A 14,195-nucleotide genomic window follows, 5' to 3' on the forward strand; every position below is an offset into this window, starting at 1 on the left:
TCCACCAACTGCATTCAGAGTACAGCAGTCAGGCAAGTGTTCAGGTATGCTGATAAGGTTTCTCTATGAATGGTCCAAGGAAACCTTTGATCATATGTACTTTCATCTATTCATCAACTGATGTGTCCAGATCTGAGAGTTGGATCTCACTCTGCCACTTCTTCCAGATCATCGGATCCAAGAACTCTCGAGCTGCTTCATTTACCCATAATGCCCCACCATCCTAATATACTTCAGATATTGTTTGCTGCCATTTAGCTTCAGATACTGATACTACTGCTTTTGGGTTTTGGAGTTTTATATGGCCTGTTTTTCAAGAGTTGTGACTCATATTTCTTCAGTGGTATTTTCTAAAACTCCTACCTACCACTCTTAGTCTTTTTTGCTAATTTCTGTTCTCTTTTAGCTACCATTTTTTCATTACCTAGTTTAAGTACAATCATTGGTACTTTTTCCCTTTGATTACTTCTGTCTGCTATTGTTGGTTGTTTCTAACTTTTTGTCACAGAAAAAAAGACGTTTCTGTCTAGTGTTTTATGTATTTCTCTACTAACCTGAAATAGTTTAGTGTACAACATGGCTGATACGCCAATGGGGTTTAAAAAGTGCGTTACCTGCAGGAATAAGCTTCCCAACTTAGATGCCCACAGGTAATGCGTGTATTGTTTAAGGCCTGCTCACTTGGATGCCAGTTCACTTTGCTCTGGATTTAACTCCAGAGCCTTAACTGATCAAAAGAATAAATTAGTCTTGTGAGGTCTTCTTCCTTTTTCTTCTACTACTTCACTTGCGGGGGCTCAAACCCTTACCAAAAAAATCTCACAAGCGTCAGTCAGATTCAGGTTCCTGAGAAAACGAGTCCTGTAAGAGGTCCCCTGACTGTTCTTTCTCATCAGCTCTTCATTGGAACTCCCTTCTGAAATGTTTAAGAAGTCAGATCAATCCATCTCAGATCCGACTGTTTCATAACCTAGATCTTTTGGGATCAGTACCCCTTTCCTCCTATCAGATCCATTGTCTTCACGACTCCCTTTTCCTTTCTTGGATGGATCTCCACATAGACACTCCAGACTTTCATCCACCACATTGTCTATCAGGTCTTCCAGAAGCTTATCAGAAGCCAATGTGGTTAGGATGATGAAGTTTTTAAGAGAGCAGATCCAAATGGGGTTACTCCTGGCTCCGACTCCCACCGGATCTGAGAGCTGTCCTTCATCCACTCCCCCTTGGCATCTCCTCTGATCTGCTGTTTTGGAGCTCTCTGATCAGAATTCATTGGGAGTATCTTCATTGAGTCCGAAGACTGTCGTTCTTCAATTCCATTGGTTTTCCTCGGTTGACCAACTCAGAGGCTTTTGAATCCAGAAAACTATCTGAGGTAAAACATTTTGCTGGGTCCATTGGGTTGAAATTGAGTCCAAAGCTTTTGGAGCAGTCTCTTCCCTTCAGGACTTGGGCACTGGACAGCTTGAGTCCAACTCCTTACTCTGTTAGAGAGCTGGTAGGCTTGCAGGAGCCGATGGTTTAAAAAATTCCAGCTCCTTTGCCATCAACTTCTGTGTCCTGTCTGGGCATTCACCCTTTGAGATGGTGTAAATGGCTTTCTCTTTTTCTAGAGAAGGGACTTTCCTGCCCCCATCAGATCAGACGACCTTGCCTCATCTGATTCTGTGCTGTGAGCCTCAATCATCCATTCTACTGGGACAGCCAGCTTGAGCCAGCCTTCAGTAAGTCTGCCAGGACATCGGCATCTCTTCTGATATTTCCCTAGAACACCTCACTGAGGAAGTCCCTTAGACAAGATTGTTTAAGAGGAGACCGCTAAATGCCAAACCCCCCCCCCAGGAATCTATCACAGAGGATACCAATTTTGATGGGGGTGAGGGGTCTCCCAGAATTCCACCTGTAAACTTCTCTTTTGGAGACATCCTGGAGCTCTTGAAACAAAAAGGTGGTTGGTCATCCATTGCCCCCTCCTAGGAGGAAGTGGTGTTCTGGGGACTTTCGTGTCTACTGCCCATCTACTACTTGGGTGACCCCCCCCCCCCAGCCAACGAGCTTATAGATCTTGCTTCTCACTGGGTGTGGAAGGAGATGGATCCTGAAGAGCTGATTCCAAAAAGAACAGATTTTACCCCCCCCCCTTATGAACTGGGCACACTGGAACAAGGGAGTCTTGGTTGATGTCATGGTTGTGGCTGCAGACACTAGGAAAGAACTAGCAGAAAAGATTTACTCTGTCCATCCCCTAACGGGGAGTCCAGGGCTTTGGACAGATTTGGAAAGAGTATGTACACTTCACCGACCTTTGCACTAAGGTCACTAAATTATCTGGCATATTTTATGAGGTTATAAAGAGGTCTAAGGAGTTTGCCAAACGTCTTTCTCGGCCATGACTGCTGGGGATGTAAATAGAATCTCCTCACAACTGGCCATGCCACCATGCAGTCCATTTCAAATGCATTCAATGAGTTTGATCTACCATGCAGCAGAAGGTACTTCAAGGGGGTCAGGTTCAGGCATAGCTATCAGGAGACATGCCTGGATATGACCACGTGATTTTGTGGAGCCGTTTACATCTTCGTTCATCAATACACCTTTTGATGGATCTTCCTCAAGCTAAAGAACATGCTCTCCAGACGTGAACAAGATAGAGAGAGACCGACCCTGCCATGGGTCTGCATTTTTCAACCCCTTAAAGACTTTTCTCAGGGAAATGTGGGTTTAAAAGAATCCCAGGGTCCTTTTTAAGATTCACGTGGAGAGTTCCTCCAAAGGTAGAGGAGGAACTAAAATGGAGGAGACTGCCCTCGCAGCAGAGGTGGGTTACATAACTAGGGCTTCAGGATTCCTGAAAGAAGGCTCAGCTGTTCCTCTTTTGAGGCAGTCTATGGATGGGGATATTTGTCTCTTACACCAGAGAGCTTGACTATGTATAACAAAATATTTCATGGGTGCAGAGAATCCTATCTAGAGGTTATACTATACCATATTCCCTAGCCCCCATCAATGTGAAGAAAAAGACTGATATCCCACCCTGTCAGGGGGAAGCAGCGTCTCTAGAAATAAAAAAGCTACTAGAATAAAGAATCATCCAAGGGATCTCCCCAGACCAGAGAGGATCTAGAACTTACTCATGATTCTTCTTGGTACAAAAAAAGACAGGTGACTTGAGACCAATTCTGGATCTAAGCAAATTAAATCAGTTCATGCAGTATTCAAAGTTTCGGATGTTCATGGTTCAGTCCATTTTGCCTCTGGTGCAAAAAGACATTTGGATGTGCTTGATCGATCTTCAGGATGCATACAATCACATCAAAATGATCATGTGCTTTCCAGAAGATATCTGCACTTCCAGCTGGGAGCCAGTCACTATAAGTTCAGAGCACTGCCCTTTGGTCTCTCCACATCCCCCAGGGTGTTCAAATGCATGCCAGTGGTAGCAGCTCACTTGAGACTGCTGAGATTCTAAGTGCTTCCATATCTGGACGACTGGCTCCCAACTGCCCCAACGAGGCATTGATTTCTAAAGGCAAGGGACCACTTGCTCCAGTTCTGCGTTCATCTGGGAATCAGTCAATTATGACAAATGTCAACTCGCACCTATGCAGACTCTGAAGGTCATAGGTGCTCAACTGGACACAGTCTGTCAGATAGCTTCTCTTCTCTCCACTACAGACACTGAGGTCACAAGTCAAGAAAGTGATTCAAAGTTCTTCTCTTCTGGCTCGATTAGTCTTACAAGCCCTAGGATCCATGGCAGCAGCTATCACCCTTGTGTCTCTGGCCAGGTTTCACATGCAAATTCTTCAGTGGACACTCAGTCCATTGGTGTATTATTCAACATCCATTAACTGCTCCGGTCAAGATCACACAAGTGTGCAGTAGATACCTTCTTTGGTTGATTTATTCAAATGAGCTGTCCTATGGACGTTCATTTGTTTTTGCCCTGCCCACAGCCACAGTGACCACGGACACCTCCCAACTTGGGTGGGTGGGGGCACTACTTGAGAAGGACGTTCCAAGGTACGTGGTCACCCAAAGAGGCCAAGACGCATATCATTGTCCTGGAAATGAGAGCAGTCCTCCTAACATTGCAGGCTTTTCAAGATGTTCTTCATCTGGAACAGTTGCCATTTAGATGGACAGTGTCAGTGGCCTAGTATATCAACAAACAGGGAGGAACCAGATCTTGCCCATTTGTTGAGAAGCAATGAGAGTGTTGCAACGGGCGATATCTTCTGTTCACTTTCTAATAGCAATGCCCATCTGGGGAAATCCATCCAAAGCAGGTCCAGTCTGGAAGTCTCACATGTGGTCTCTCAATGTCAAAGTGGAGGAGAGGATTTTCCTTTGACAGAGCCAGCCATGCTGCAGTTCGTTTCCCTCTCCCCTCAACCACAAATGCAGCAGGTGCTTTGCCCTTATCCCTCCAATGGTGGAGTCATTGAGAGATGCTCTAGTCCAAGATTGGCCCTGCGGTCTACTTTACACTTGTCCACCTTTACCTCTAATTCCCAAATTTCTACAGAAAACATTCCAGTTGAAGAGCACAGTTGTCCTCTTTGCACCCTTCTCTCTTCATCAGATTTGGTTCCCTTCCTGTGGCCCACTTCTTGCATCTGCCTTGGATACTGGATCCGACTCCAGACCTCCTGTCTCATCTGACAGAGAGGACTCATTCAGACTTAACAGGTTTCAAATAGACTGCATGGTTTGTCCAATTCCATTGATTGCTGGACAGCCCAGGCTCTCTCCTCCCCAGTCCGTCATAGCTTGTTATCTTCTCACAAAGCTTTTACTAGAAGGATTTACGGGTGTAAATGGAAACAATTTGTTTTCTGGGCTCTTAGCAAGGACGTGGTTCCTTTTTCAGCACCGGTTGCATCTATCGTTGAATATTTAGCTTCAAATTTCAGTAAAAGGGCTGGCTTTTCAACTATTAAAGTACAATTGGCTGCCATTTCTAACTTCCGCCTGGGTAAAAATAATTCTGTCTTCGCTTCTTCCAAACTATGTAAAGCCTTTCTCAAGGGAGCCTTTTTACTTAGAACTATGTTGAAGGATCCTACTCCTCCTTGGGATTTAACTATCATGCTTCAGGCATTGACACAAGCCCCCTGTGAACCTTCAGCCAAAGTAGAACTTAAATGTTTGCATTGCAAAACCACTTTTCTGGTTGTTGTTACATCAGCTAGACAAGTGTCTGAACTCCAGGATCTTCTAAACCTCCTTACCTGTTTTTTTTTCACAAAGACCGGGTGTCCTTGTGAACAAATCCATCTTTTTCACCTAAGGTAGCTTCTGAGTCCAACATAAACCTGGTCTTTAGTCTACTAGTTTACTTTCCCAAATTCTCAAATAAGAGAAAGAGTATATGCTCTACCTTTTGGATGTGCATAGGCAACTTTGCTTTTATCTTCACAGAACCAAAGAATTCAAGAAAGCTGACCAGATGTTTTGTTTCATTTTCTGCTAACAGATTGGGCAAACCAGTATTCAAAGTTACATCGACCAAGTTGGTTAACTGATTGTATTTCCTTCATTTATGGTAAAAAAGGCTTATCCTTGCCCATGCCTCCTAGAACTCATTCCACAATCTATGGCAGTTTCTTCAGCCATTTGGTCAAGGGCTTCATTAGATGACATTTGTGCAGCTGCATCTTGAGCTAAGTTTCACACCTTTATTGTTCATTGCGAATTAGATTTGATTTCCAGCAACAGAGCAGTACTCCGTAATATCCTTGCATGAGGGCACCCCAAGTTTACAGTAGCTAGGGACTCTGTCCCATCGGTTGAGGAATGAATGAAAAGGACAACATTAGATAGTTATGTACTCACCATAACGTTCCATCTGTGTTGCCCATTTTCTTTCTTCCTCAACTTCCCACCCACCTGCCCTCTTCCTTTGCATCTGGAAAGATCTAAGAGTTGTACTGGAACCTCTGTTCCTTGTTTGAGCTTCAGCTTCTTTTTTCCTTTTCATCTATTAGTTTCTGTAATAGGTTGTTTCTTTATATCTAGTAGCAGCAAAATCGATCTGAGGTGTGTTCGGTTAGCAGGGCATTGTGGATAAAGAGAGGAGCTCGAAGGTTCTTGGATCTGATTTGGTACCAGTGGTTGAGTCATATCCGAGTCTCTGATCTGGTCTCATTAGTTTAGGAAGAAATGGACAACACAAATGGAACATTATGGTGAATACATAACTTTTTTTTTTTTTTTTGCGGACTGCCTCTGCCTCTTGGGCGACAACCAGTGGAATTGGCTCCACCTTTGCCTCTGGTAGACCTATCCCCAGAAGCATCCTGATGAAAACCTTGAGGTATTTTTAGCCACGTTTTCCTTTCCCCTCTATGATTCCTGAGAAGGATCTTTGAGGAGTCGAAAAATGGATTCCAGTGGCAGACAAGGTCTGTCTTACTCCTAAGTGTATCCTTGACCTTTGGCCCAAGTAGAGTGGAGCCATCATAAGGAGTATTTATAAAGGATGTTCTAAAGCTTTCTATAAAATTGCAGAGCGGCATCCAGGCATGACATTACATAGTAATACCCATACCAGCTATCGTAGGGTAATGGAATTACCTGTCAGGGTTAATGATTCCAAAGCTGGTCCTGCAGGAAGAGTGGATTTGACATACACCAGCTGCAAGAAAGGAGATGGTGTCTGAAGCTAAACAGTCAGGGTGCAAGGAGCTGATCCCTGTCCTTTCCTTGGGGACGTAGTTGGGAGGACTCCCAGCGGAGTCTGAGTCCTCAAGAACTTCCTCATCATTCAATTGATGTTTAATTCAGTGAGGCTTCTAGATTGGGCAGATCTAAAGGACTAGACTAGAGAAGCCGACCTCAGTGTGTTTTTTTGTAAAATAGGTGAATGAATCCTGGGACTGCTAGACCCCTTGGTAAAAGATGTCTATGCTGAAGGAGTCTGGATCATAAGTCTGATCTGACAGTCTCGAGACTAGGCTCAAGACCCACTGTTTGATCTAGGGACCTTGTCTTGAATTTCTCTGAGCAATCCTCTGGGCTCTTTTCTTTTGACTTTTCTTTAGCCTCATCTCTCTCCTTGGCTGTCTTTCTTTTGCTTTCTCTCTCCTGTTCCTTATACCTTTTCTTCTTGGAGAAAGGTGAAGAAGTGGATGCCTTCAGATCCAAAGACATTTTGGACCCTGTCTGCAGGGGAAGAAGGCCTTTCAAAATTAGTTGTTTTCTTCTCCCCTGAAGGGCTGTGGTGCCAAATGCAGCGCAAACAGAACATGAATCTGTAAGTGGAAGGTCCCCAGTCAACCACACTGAGTGTGGGTCTTCAGGGGGGTATTTTATGCCCACATGATGAACATTTTTAACACCTGTTGACTTCAGAGTAACTAAAGGCTTTTATATGTAAATGTTAACTATTCTTATCTGAATAATTATTAACCAACTATCTTAAAGGTGTGTGTGTGTACATACATATATATATATATATATATATATATATATATATATTTATATATATATAGATATATATATATAGATATATATATAGATATATATATAGATATATATATATAGATATATATATATAGATATATATATATATAGATATATATATATATATATATATATAGATATATAAATAAAACACACACACATACACTCTGAAATAATTATTTGAAAAAAGCACACTGGTCTATTTAAAACAACTGTTAAATATCCGAACAGTACTCTAGCAATGAAATATTTCTGAAAAGGGGGAGAAGATCTTCACTTATTAAGAATGATGGAGCAGTCTGTCCATACATCATGTTTGCTGCCTGATTAAACCAGGTCTGAGGTAATTTGGCTAGGAGATGGGAATTGTGGGTAGGGGAGGAGTAATAGCTCTCAGATCCAAAGCTTTTCGTAATAAGGCCCCAAGGTCAGATCTGTTTGGATTCCCACAACCCACATTTTGAGTAACATCGGATCACTCTACCCACCCCCCCTCCCCCGGACATGATCTAGTGGGGAAAGAGACTTTCCACTACTGGGGTATGCATTATTAATCCAGATTTTACTTGGAGTGGGTCACTGAGGTGTGATACATCAGCAGTGTACTTACAGGCTGATCTGGGAGAAGCCCTTTTGCAGTGCTTATTATTTTCTTACCATCTTACCGTTGTATGTGGATGGCCTTTAAATCCATGTCAGCTGGTGGAAGTTTCCTCTAAGTTTGGCATGTATGTCATTTTGCATTTTCTTATCTTTTCTCTGTGGGGTCATCTGTGAAGCACAGAGGGTAGACATGTTTTCCTAGGTTAGTGCATGATGTCTTGAGGTGTTCAAACTCAGTTGCTAGAGATATTCAGAACTTTGCTGAGCTGCTGATATGCGAAAGAGAGATTCAAATACTTATCCACTGCAAAAGTGCTTTCTTGCTAATAAAACTAGTATGGTGACTACTTATGATGTAGTTTGCAGACTAGGAACTGACAACACTGATTTCTTTCTAGTGTCTCAGGCTACCACACTTTTTCTTTACCTTGCAAATGATGTACCTGTGAGTGCATCATCCTTGTTGTTTAATGATCACATCATCTTCTTGCATTACTGACCATGCCATTTTCATTCTTAATTATGCTGGCCAGGCATCACTAACTGCACCATTTTCGTTCTTCAGTGTGTAGTCTTAGTATCACTGTTCGTCATTGTGCAGGCCAAGCATCACTGACTGAACCATCTCTGTTCTTCAGGGTATAAGACGGGCATTACTATGACTACACTCCCCCCCCCCCCATATTCTTCAATGTATGGGCCAGGCATCACAGACTACTCCCCCTGCTTTTTTAGAATGTAGGCTTATCTGCGCCATCCCTGATTTTCTTTGCCCAGGGTAGACATCATTGACTACTTCCCCCATTCATCACTGTGCAGGCCAGGCATCATTGACTACCTTCCCCCCTTTCATCAGTGTGCAGGCCAGGCATCATCGACTACCTTCCCCCCTTTCATCAGTGTGCAGGCCAGGCATCAGTGTGTGAACCATCCCTGTTTCTGTTTATGCGGGTCACTTATCTGCATTGTAACTCTTCTTCAGTAAGCAGACCAGCTACAAAAGTGCAGGTATCCCTGTTACAGATGTTGAAACGTAGTACAGGCTTCTTCCCAGGTGTAGAGAAGGAATTTCTTGTGATAGCTGTCTTTGGAAGTTTCTTTTGATAGTTGGCTTCAGAGAAAGTGAAGTGATGGCAGTGGGTTAGATATTCTTAACAGCTTCTGGTTGATGAAAATTGATAGATGTTCTTCGTGTTTCACTGTTGCAGTCATAACTGTAGGGTGATCCTGCCGGCAGGCAGCCCGAGGTCGGCCAGAATCCCAAAGTCTGGGTCCGGCGTCGGCTGTACCAGCAAGCACCCTGACGTCAGAACGCAGGGATATAAAGCTGACAGCCAACGCCATCTTCTCCAGTCTTTCTTGCCGTGCGGTGGAAAGCAGCTCGCAAGTCGTTGGTTGGCGTTTTCAGACAACGTGCTTTGATTGTCTTCGGTCCGAAGTTTTCTACTTCTCTTCTTAAGCTAAGTACCCCGTTGAGGAAACTTTTTTCTTGCTCCTCCGATGTCAGAAAAAGTTAATTGTATATCGTGTGGGAAACAAATACCTCATAAAGATTTCCACTCTTACTGTCTACCTTGCTCAGGCCCTGACCACGACGTTTCTTGCTGTCTGTTCTGTGCCAGGTTTAATTCTCGCACTATCAAGCGTAGGTACGATTGGGCCTTGAATTATTTCTGTAGATGATTCAATTATAAGATGTCGTTGGATACTTTACCGACAACCGGAATTCAAAAGAAACGCAAAGACAAGGATAGGCCTCCGAGGTCCAAACATGATATTTTGCAGACGGAGCCAGCTTCGGGTTTGGCGGTCGTCGGTGAGGCGCTTTTGCAGCCCCTGTCGTCCGCCAGTTCGGAACCGATGGCCGACACGGACTCCCATGGGGAGCCTTCTAGGCCTAGTATTTTAACTGCTGCAGGACCTTCGGACGTCGCTCCTTCAGATGGGTCCGGAACCGCTGTGCAGGTACCGGCTTCTGAGGGGGTTTCAGGACTTCTAAATATCACTATTTCTACAAAGGCAAAGTCAAAGACTCCTGTTAAACCAAGGGTTTCTTCACAAGCTTCCTCGGATACAGCTCCCAAGTCCCAGAAGCATTTACTTCGGATGGCTGAAGATTTACTTACAATGATTAGGGGTTCTCACCCTCCTCCAGAAAAAAGGCCTAGACAGGATATTCCTTTTGATTCTTCTGATCAGGCTTCTGTGTCTTCTGTCTCTTCCTCTGACCAGGATCATTATTTTCCTCCTTATGAGGATTCAGATGCAGAGGACTCTATACCCTCTGCTTCTCCCCCTGAAGATTTCTCTTTTGGGGAAACCTTACATGAGATGAGGGAGCTTTTTCATTGGGAAGGTCAGGATTACTCTGCTTCCAAGAAGAGACTTAGGGAATTTCTCCTTCTCCCTCAACACAGACCTTTGGCTATTCCTCCTGTACTTGATATTGTGGATGATGCTTTTTCTGAAGCTAACCTAAATCCTGATTCCTTGCCGCCTGCTCCTTCTAAGCCTGATAGATTTTACAGAGTCACTGACTCCCATCAATTCTTATTTAAGAACCCTTCTGCTGATCCTGAAACTATTTCTCAGGGTTCTAGGGCTGCTAAGGCCGCTTCTTCTAATAATCCTATCCCTTCTGAAAAGGATTCTCGTGCCTTGGACAGGTGGGGCAAGAAGGTTTACACTTCTGCTACCCTTTCTATTAGAGCTTTAAATTGCCAGTTTCACATGTTCAAGTATCAGAAATTTCTTTTGTCTGTTTTAAAGCAAACACACTGTACCTTTCCTGCATGTGCAGAGGACAAGGAATTATAGGATGGTATTGCATGCTACTGAACAAGTTAGCAAACATAGTTTACATTGTGGTTTTGATGCCTTAGAAGCTTCTTGCAGGGCTGCTGCCTCTGGTACTGTTATCAGGGGACATGCTTGGCTTCGTGAGCAGAATTTACCAGAACAGGTTAAGGCAAAGCTGTTAGATGCCCCTGTTCAGCATGATGTTTTATTTGGATCCAAGGCTGAGGAGGTTATTAAAAAGATGGAAGAAAAAGCAAAATCTATGCAGACTGTCAAAGATTTTTTTACAAGTTCAGCCTCCTAGATTTTCTAGAAATTGGCCCTCCAAAAATTGGTCTTTTCTCGGCCTCAAAGGGGAAGATATAGACGCTCCAGAGGTCGGGGGCAAGCTCAGGCCTCTTACAGGTCCAGACAATGGACTGCTTCTTCACCTAGAAGGGGAGAAGACAGACCTCAATCTCAAAAGAAGCAGACCCAATGACTCTCTCAGTTGGGCTACAGGTCCTCCTTGCCTGGAAGCCCCTCTCGGAGGAAAACTTTTTCTTTTTTACCAAAATTGGACTCCTATTACCCAGGACAAATGGGTTTTGGACGTGATTTTAAGAGGCTACAAATTCCACTTTCATACTCTGCCAAGGTCTTCGGGCTGGCCGGATCTGCCAAAACATCAATGGTCAGAGGCCTTAAATCAAGTGGACGCCTTATTGGCCATGAAAGCCATAGAACCTGTTCCACTTCCAGAGATGGGAAAAGGTTTTTATTCCAGACTCTTTCTGGTCCCAAGGAAACAAAAGTCATGGAGACCTATTCTGGACCTCTGAGTTAAATACATATCTGGAGATTCCAAAATTCAAGATGCTTACTCTGCAACAACTTCTTCCCATGCTCTCCCAGGATGCTTGGATGGTGACATTGGACTTGAAGGAAGCCTATTTACACATTCCCATCAGACAGGAACGCAGACAATACCTCAGATTCAAGGCAGGTTCGAAACACTTTCAATTCTCTGTACTGCCCTTTGGCTTATCTACTGCGCCCAGATTCTTTACCAAGTGTCTGGCTCCAGTAGTAGCTTATTGCAGACTCCAAGGAATTCAAATTTACCCCTACCTGGATGACTGCCTTATTCAGGCAGACAGCAAGGATCTTTTACTTCAACATCTGCAGTTTGTTCAGCGTCTTCTCCTACTACTGGGAATTCTCAGTGAACACAAAAAAGTCGCATTTGATCCCCTCTCAACAAATGATCTTTTTGGGAGCTCTTCTAAACACAAGCTTACAAAGGGCCTTCCTTACTCCAGAAAAACAGGTACAGCTGGCATCAATTTTCAAGACCTTGGCTACTTTAACTCAGCTCACTGCAAGGAAACTCCTGCAGGCTTTGGGCTACATGGCTTCTTGCATCCTGTTGATTCCAAATGCAAGGCTTCATATGAGAAAACTTCAATGGTACCTAAAGAGTGTATGGTCTCAGCATTACCACAGCCTGGAAACTATGATACCTCTGATTCCCTGCCTCCAAAAGGAGTTCCTTTGGTGGTCCAGGGCTTGTGCTTCAAACGAAGGGAACCCCTTTCGTCTACCTCATCCTGCTCAGATCATAACCACAGACGCCTCGGATTATGCTTGGGGAGCTCATTACCTAAACAATTGCCAGCAGGGCTACTGGACAAAGAAGCATCTTACTTGGCACATCAACTTGAAGGAAATGTTGGCAGTCCAAAATGCTCTTCTAGCCTTCCAGAGTCTTTTGCAACCAGGCCATCTTCTGATTCGCACAGACAATACCACAGTCATGTGGTACATAAACAAGCAAGGGGGCTCTCACTCCTACCCCCTTTGCAGACTAGCCATGAGTCTATGGGACACAGCTCTAAATCTAAATCTGCATCTTCAAGCTCAATTCATTCCAGGAAAACAGAATCTCTTAGCAGACAGCCTAAGCAGAAATCTTTTGGATCCTCACGAATGGATGCTGGACCCCAACATATTCAGCAAGATTACAGCAGTTTGGGGAGTCCCTCGGATAGATCTGTTTGCATCTCATCTCAACCATCAGCTGCCTCTCTTTTGCACCAGGTCCTTCCACAAAGCAGCTTGGAAAGTGGATGCCCTGTCTTTCAGCTGGAGGAATCCTTTGGGATATGCCTTCCCTCCTCTGCCTCGGGTGTTACTGAAAATAAAACAGGACAAACCCAAGATTTTCATTTTGATAGCTCCAAATTGGCCTCTGCAGTTTTGGTATCCAACTTTAAGACACCTATTCTTGGAACCTCCATGGATTCTGCCTCTGTTTCCTTCACTTCTGTCCCAGCATCAGGGTCAGATGTTTCACTCTCAAATCAAGACTCTTTGCCTGGCAGCTTGGCTTTACAAGGGCCTTTGATTCTTTCTGCTTTTCCCAAACAAGTTTTGGATGTTCTCTTAGAAGCTAGGCGCCCTAGCACTAGAAAATCCTATGCTTCTAAATGGAAAAGATTTTGTATTTGGATGCGGGATCGAGGTTCTGGTCCTCTTTTGCCTGACATTTCTTCCATTTTACTTTACCTCTCAGACCTTTTGCTTGAAGGCCTCTCTTTTTCTTCCATTAAAATCCATGCTTCTGCTATCTCGGCTCATTACAACACTGATCCCCCCATCTTCTCTCACCAGCTGGTGAGACAATTCTTGAGAGGGGCTAAGAATTTAAGACCTCCCAAAACTCCTCCTGTTCCTGCTTGGGATCTTAATTATGTTTTAGAAAAACTAACTTTACCTCTCTTTGAGCCTGCTGCTGCTTCGGATATCAAGTTCTTATCCTGGAAGACAGCTATTTTATTAGCTTTGACTTCTGCCAGAAGGGTGTCAGAGTTGCAAGCTCTCATGGCTGTGAAACCATACCTTATTTTCCACCAAGACAGAGTTGCCTTGAGGACCAATCCTACATTTATGCCTAAGGTGATTTCTAAAGTGGCTTTAAATCAGACTATTCACCTTCCTACTTTCTTTCCAAATCCTCAAAACAAAGGGGAAAGGATTTTACATTCCTTGGACGTGCACAGACAACTAAGGTTTTACCTGGATAGAACTAAAGATTACAGAAAATCTGATCAGTTGCTTATCTCTTATGCCTCCAGTTCTCTAGGCAAAGCTATCTCTAAACAGACTATTTCCAAATGGATTGCTCATGGGATAAGGTTTTGTTACTCTCACTTTGGGAAACAAATTCCAGGTACTGTTAGAAGTCATTCTACTAGAGCAGCTGCCACTTCAGCAGCTTTTCTCAGAGGAGTTCCTACCAAGGACATTTTGGAAGCTGACACTTGGAGTTCAGTGCATACATT

The 14,195-nt window shown here is 43.8% G+C and overlaps 1 protein-coding gene across 1 annotated transcript in view; it reads left to right on the forward strand.

Moving 5' to 3' along the window:
- PELP1 (proline, glutamate and leucine rich protein 1) overlaps window positions 1-14,195 on the forward strand; it is a gene marked incomplete in the record, with an annotated part of 1,137,423 nt that overhangs the window by 580,560 nt on the left and 542,668 nt on the right.

Source organism: Protopterus annectens, chromosome 7.part0, assembly GCF_019279795.1.
Source record: "Protopterus annectens isolate FY-2018-M chromosome 7.part0, PAN1.0, whole genome shotgun sequence".
Lineage (NCBI taxonomy): Eukaryota > Metazoa > Chordata > Ceratodontiformes > Protopteridae > Protopterus > Protopterus annectens.